At 45.9% G+C, this 6,833-nt stretch overlaps 1 protein-coding gene across 1 annotated transcript in view; it reads left to right on the top strand.

The window, feature by feature from the left end:
• The window catches only part of SEMA5A (sema domain, seven thrombospondin repeats (type 1 and type 1-like), transmembrane domain (TM) and short cytoplasmic domain, (semaphorin) 5A), a 539,042-nt gene continuing 532,209 nt past the window's right edge, over positions 1-6,833 (top strand). Inside the window, exon 1 of the mRNA XM_011940969.1 lies at positions 1-403. The gene's annotated coding sequence lies outside the window, so the exon portion shown is untranslated. The remainder of the gene's footprint in view (positions 404-6,833) is intronic.

Here is a 6,833-nt window from a genome sequence, read left to right as displayed (position 1 = left end):
GGGTGGGCTTCGCAGCCCCTGGCCCGCTGCAGCCCCGGCCCTCCACCTTCCCTTTGCAGGGGAGGCCCGGCCAGTGTGACTCATCCCGGGGCGCTACCCTCTCCCACCGGCGACTGCCCCGCGGAGCTGTCTCGGAAACCTAACTTTGCCACTTCGCGGGTCGTCACTGCTGGGCGCGAACCTGCCCACCCACCGGTTGGCTACGCGCTCGGGGACTGTTCTCGTGGCCCCCAAGCGGGTGCCCTCATTCTGGAGCGCAGCGAGTAGGGGACGGCTCTGGGGAAGTGGCAGGGGGCGGCTGCAGCTGCTGCTTCCACTTCCCTAGCCAGGTGCTGAAGAGGATCCTCGGAGCCGCTCTGGCCCCCAGGCACTGGATGACTGGCACCAGCGCGCCCCACACCTGGTGAGTGACCCCCGCCCGATCCCTGCGTGGCCTTGGCCGGAGCCCCTGACCGCGCCGCGCCGCTGGCCGGTACCGGGAGACTGCAGCCGTCGGCTGGTGGGTGGTGCCGATCTCGGGTGGGATCCATCAGCAAGCACCTGGGCGGGGGTTCCGCTTACAGGATTAGGACCACCGTCAGTCCGGGGGCGCCCACAGTTGAGCTAGTGCACAGGTTGGAAGTTTGTGTACCCGCCTGTGCAGAGGTCTGAGCATGGAGAGGTAAGGAGCCGGAGCGTCGCGGTGGGCGAGACGTGACCCCTGCCCAACACCCGGAAAGGTGCGCACACTGGTCTGTGTCCGCACCGGCGCGCCTCCAGGCTCGCACTGCCGGGAGCCGGGGGCGGGGGACACGGAGGTCGGGACTTGGTGGTCCGGGAGCCGCCACCTCGCAGCCTCGCCGGCTGGGGCAGGTTTTCCTGCTTTCCTTACAGGGGAACCGGGAGGCAGTTGAGCCTTGGGCTCAACTCCGCCAAGCGCCTTGGTTAATGAAAGACACTAAGGCGGGGATGCGGAGGCCTGGGGAGCCACCAGCCAGGTGGGCTGCAGCTAGGCAAGCGCCGTTCCCCAGGTATCCCTCCGCTGCTCCACGGATTTTACAAACCCTGGCTCAGGGTTTTGGGCCCCAGAGGGAACGGTTTTTCCCAAGATGTGCGTGGGAACAGTTGTGGAGGAGTGATTCCCGCGGCTTGCCTCCTGCGGCGCCCGGTGCCTGGCTTGGCGCGGTCACAGCCTGGTTCTCTGGGCTTTGGCGGGAAGCGCGTTCACCTCCTATTCCTTTGCTTGCTTTGTACCTGGACGCCGCGGCCAGAGTTGGGATTTAACTTTCCTGCGCCTGCGGCGTCCTCGGGATTCCCGGCAGGGGGCGCTGCGAGCGAGCGCTCTGAGGACTAGGAGCCACAGGCAGTTGCTGGGTCCTGGGCGAGTGAGCATGAGTCCCAGGCGACAAACAGCAGAACCAGGCAGATCTTGCAGTAATTTCATTTTGGGGGCCGGGGATTGGGGGAGCTGATCCGGTGGCTATAGAGAGCTGTCAGCCTTGCTAGAAGAGGGGACAGGAAAGGTGGCGGCCAGACATAAGTGCTCTAACTAGAAAGGTCTCTTCCAGAGAAAAAGATCCCTGTAAACTCTTCCTTGTCTGGACATCGGCCTTCCTTGTGACTGTTGCATTTACTCAGAAAGAAATCGAAATTGAGGGAAGATAGCGTGAGCTTTGTTTCATACCGTTCTGCTTTTTAGGGGTACTTTAGTTAACACATCAGGAATCACAAATGATTGTTCTAGTTCGTTTTGAAGAAAGACAAGTTTTACGTCTCTCTTACCCAGAAGAGCTCTGTCATAATGCCTGAGTTTGGAATCAGCAGTTATGTTATTAATTATAGAGGTAGTCTGTTCATAAGGAGACAGAAACACAAAACCAGACTTTAATAAGAAAGATTTTTCAATACCTAATTAGGATTGCTAAATTTGTTGCTAATTAATGCCAGTTTCATTATTTTAGAGAGTGTAATGTTTATCTTGACCACTTTATACAACTTCAGTTAAGGCGGATGATACCTTTAAGTTGTGTGTAACTGAAATAACTTTCTTGTCTGTGCCTGTATTTACACCAAAAGAAACATCGATTTTTTTTCCCTTCCAAAAGATTTATTTTTCTATGTTTGTTTTTCATGAAAAAACAGCCCTGAGTGTAATTGTTTGGTTCACTTGAAACACAGATGTTTTTTTCCTTGAGTTTCTTTCTTTTAAAAACTTGGGTTATAGAAGCTTGCTCATCCACATTGCTCCGTGAGGTCACGCTAAGCATTTGTATACACATTGAAGTGTGGAGGTGACAAAGTGACATCGATTTTTATGTGCTTTTAGCCAATACGTACTTTTAGTAACAGGGAGAAGACAGGTGATGCTAATCATTTGATGTCTTTTGTGAATTGCACTAACTCATTTGTTGTTGTAATGTCAGACAGCTGCGAGATCCCTGCTGCGAGCAAAGGCTTTGGTCTCCTGGGTGGTAGAGCTTGTCTCTGTCCGAAAGAAATTTTTGAGATGTTCAGAATTTGGTTAAAATAAGCCTGTGTTCTTCACTGCCGTTTCCCTTTAACAATGATTTCATCACGTGTCTTGCCAGAATGAAACACAGAAACTTATAGCACCGAGGCTGTTACAACGTATTGACCACGAGACCAAAATAAATACAAACACATTTATACAAACTTCTGCATAAATTTTAGAGAGTCAGGGGCCTTCTGAAGCCCCATCCGTGGATTTGCAGTAAGAAATTTAGTTCCAGAGTCATGTTAGCCTCTTGCTGAAGGACAAATGTTACAACCAACAAGCCTTTCTCTGTGCTGTGTGCTAGGGGCCCAAAATAACAGATGCCAGCTCTTTGGGGACGATGTCAGATGCTCCTGATGTTAGAGAGAGCTGCGTATCTGAATCGTGACACAGTTTTACTTAACTTGGTGATGAGTTTTAAGAGTTTCCAGTGATTTCTTTTTTGGTCATAAAGTCATTGAAACTGAGTCTTTTCTTTTGATACAGGAAGATGTGGATGAGGAGCAGAAAACCTTTGCTAAATGTCCAGCCAAAAGTATAAAGGCATTGTATTATGTAGACAAGTAATCATGAACTGTACAATTAACTAACATCAAAAACTCATCCCAATGAAGAGGTTTGAGTTACAAAGCAGATGGTGTGCAAGATAGAACAAATGAGTTTATAATATATCCCAGTCAAGGAATCCATTTTTATAGTAGTATATGTACAACTATTTGAGTACAGCAGCCCTACATCCTGCAATAAATCCTCCATAATTCTTGATTCTAAAATTATACCAATATTGTATTTTAAACTGTTTCTGCAATTGTTGCTATAGTTACCCAGACAAACTGCTTGGGGTATAATTACACCAAGGTGACAAGTTTTTATGTGTTAAATAATATTTAAAATGTAAATTATGGTGTCTAACAAATTGAGTTGCAACTCAGTACAAAGTGTCTAAAGTGAAACCTTGTACATTTCTGCTCACCTGTATCTACTTGCAAATTTATATCAAGAAAGTTAACTGTTTTCTTGAATCATAAAATGAGCATCTATAAGTACTTTCAGTTGTCTCGAGTACAGTTGACAACACAGATAATTTCACATATGTTCTCAGCAACCTTTTAAAATTGAGATGCAGAAGTTTGGTTGAAAATTAGGTTTCTATCACTCTGCTGCCCTGCAGAGATGATCTGTTATAGATAGGGGGCAATCTCCTGTTTCTAATTCGTGTATAGATTGGGAGCAACTTGGGGATAAATTCAGCGGGTGAGATGTGGTTGCTGGGAAGCACTTTGGAGAAACAGATGTGGGTATGCTTGGTAAATATACAGCGTATTTTTCAGATGAACTTTTAAAGAATTGGTTATCCAGATATACAAAATCAATTTCTGATAGGGAGAAAAGAAGAAAAAGCAAAATTAAAGTAAGCTAGAATATACTAGACAAACTTTTCAATATAAATGAGACTACTCAAAACTTGCTTTGATTCAAAATTGAAGCCAAATAGAACAAAACAAATGAAAACTTGATCCAAGAGAAGGTATTGGATCATAGGTAATTTATTTCAACATACTAGTATTGACACAATCTTTGCTATCTAAAAGACTGTATAGCTAAGAAAACCTGGCTGTCCATTTCACAAAGTGTTTTGAAGCCAGGCAACTTCAAAAACAAGTCATATTTCACGTTGTGCGTGAAATATAAAAAAAAAGGAGTAACCCAGCAGTGGGCTCAAGAACACAGAAAGTTTTCCCAAAGGAATTGCTGTTGTCGTCGTCTTCTCCTTTTTTGGTCCAAGATTAATGGTTGTTTGACAAGAGCAAAGACAAGCACACTTTATTTCCCTTTCCTACATTTTAAAATGTACTGACATAGTATTGTTGTATTTGGAAAAAATAAAATCAGTCTATTTTTAAACTCTTCTTTTCCTTATTGGTTTCCTAGAATTGGTTTCCTGATTAACACTTGGGAAAAAAAAAAAAACTATTTTAAAAGAGAATAATTTTTTTAGAGGATGAATTTCTTTTATTATCGAAAGATCACGAGCCCACTAATCTTTTATCTTCCCATCTTCCACCCATTATTTGTCACTGGATTTCTGTAGAATTGGCTAACCTAAGGGTCATGTAGAATAATGAAGGAGTATACACTGGAAAAATGTTATTTTATGTTACATTTTTATGGACGATTGAGAGTAAATCATACTACTGCAATAGGTAATTCAATGACAGATATGTATGATAAATAACCAGTAGAGTGATTCTGTCAGAAGCCAACTCGATTGGAGAAATAATGCTGTATTTGCTGAGATGTGAAATTAAATAAGTTATAGGCGAGTGACAATCAGGATAGCACAAGGACAAATTGTTCACAGAAAATCGAGCCTCTTTCAATCAGTTCAAATCCACCCAATGTTTGGCAACGATGTATGATGTACCCATGGAAAGAAAAACAAGGAAAGCAACTAAGAAAAAAAAATCGCTAAGCAGTTTCCTGTGATCTGTCTGCAAAATCATAAAACCGAAACTTCTATTCTCCTGAATCACAGGAGAGATGGCATTCCTCGCAAACCGACTTCAAATAACATTCCACACAAAGAGCTTTTCTTTCTGTAAAAACAAAACAAAACAACAAAACAAAACTGGAGATGTGACACATCTTGCAGAAGGCCCCCAAAGCTGTTCTGAGCCAGCTACCATGGCAGCTGACTCCTGCTGGTGCCCCCAGACCTGCTGTGGAAAGAGAACACGTCGGAGGCCAGGGACATTTGTGGTTAGGCATCTTGTAACCAAATGGATTTTAGAATCACAGCTGGCTTCTGTGACTCCTTTTACAGGACTGAGATTTAGGTTTGTTGTAAAACTAGTGATTTTCTTTCTTTTTTTTTTTTTTTTCTGTTTTTGGAGACAGAGTTTTGCTCTGTCACCCTGGCTGGGGTGCCGTGGCATGATCTCGGCTCACTGCAACCTCTACCTCCCAGGTTTAAGCAATCCTTATGCCTCATCCTCCCGAGTAACTGGGATTACAGGTACGTGTCACCACACCCGACTAATTTTTTATATTTTTGGTAGAAACTCCTGACCTCGAGTGATCCACCCTCCTTGGCCTCCCAAAGTGCTGGGATTACCGGCGTGAGTTACCGTGCCCGGCCTGATTTTCAAGTTAAGAACACTGTTTGTAAATGGCGGCATAAAGGAAAAATAATTGCTCAGGATACTAAACTTCTTTGTGTAGCGGATATTATAGTGAAGCCATTGTTCATATGGGTTGACGAGTGAGTATAAACTAAGTATGTTTGTCATATAAATTCCTAACTCTGAACTTGACTTTAGAAGAAAGTATTGTAGGAGAGCTGGGTGGAATGCTGAGCAGAAGCCCATGGTTTAATAAAGATGCTTGTCTGATTGGGCAGGGCCGTGGGAGAAGCCTCCTCGTTGAGTTAGGTACTCGCTGACAATGAGGGATCCTGAGGGGACGACTCTCCTGCTGTGCTGGAGAGATGCCAGCAGTGGTGGACGGATTCATGGCCAGAGAATGGGTGGTGTGGGTGGGAGTGGTTGACAAGAGTGTAACTGTACCTTTGTGACTGTGGAATTGGGCAAAAGCTCTGTGAGGCCCCTGAACAGAGCGGTTGGACCATCCAGATGCCCTTGAAGATGGCCAACGGCCAGGGGTGGGTCAGAATCCCACATCCGTGTCAGCTCAATGGCTGCTCACCGAGCCCTGTCTTCAAGATGAGGAAAAGCGGAGGTGAAGACAGTGAGGAGGGAGGATTTCTCTTCAAGGATGGCCAGCAATATGCTCGATTACAAAGGAAGGGCCTCAAAATGGTCATTCAAAACACACTGCCTGAACAAGGATCTGGAGAACCATCTGAGGGAAGAAGACAGATGCCCGGGAATTTGCATGCAGTGACAGACCATGCCTGCTAAGTCAGGGTCTGCAGCTTCTTGCATTGGTGCTGCTTGCCTTCAAATGGGTCTGCGTGCCTGAGACCTGTTGTGGGGGTGGAATCTTCAGTTGCAGGAGGGATATGCACCCAAGGCTGGGAACTAGGGAGAGTCCTGTGTGATCCTGGCTCTGGGACCAGCCTTCACTGCTGCCACAGTCCCTCCTTTCTGCCTCCAGCCCCATCCACCTTGCAGCTAGCCTCCTGGCCTTTGCCTGTCCTCTCCTCCTTGGAATGCTTTCTGACCACTTTCCCAGGAGGCTCACTGCTACCAAGTCCTGCTGCCTTGAGATCTTTGTTCAAGCATCCCCCCTTCAGAAAGGTGCTCCAGATAGCATGGAAAATAGCCCTGCCCCCCATTTTCTCTCTTCCTTTAGACTCTTCTTTTTCTCTCCGTATCTT

Source organism: Colobus angolensis, unplaced genomic scaffold (assembly GCF_000951035.1).
Source record: "Colobus angolensis palliatus isolate OR3802 unplaced genomic scaffold, Cang.pa_1.0 Scaffold196, whole genome shotgun sequence".
Classification (NCBI taxonomy): domain Eukaryota; kingdom Metazoa; phylum Chordata; class Mammalia; order Primates; family Cercopithecidae; genus Colobus; species Colobus angolensis.
The sequence above is the reverse complement of the archived record's forward strand: the minus strand, read 5'-3'. Positions and strand labels throughout refer to the sequence as shown.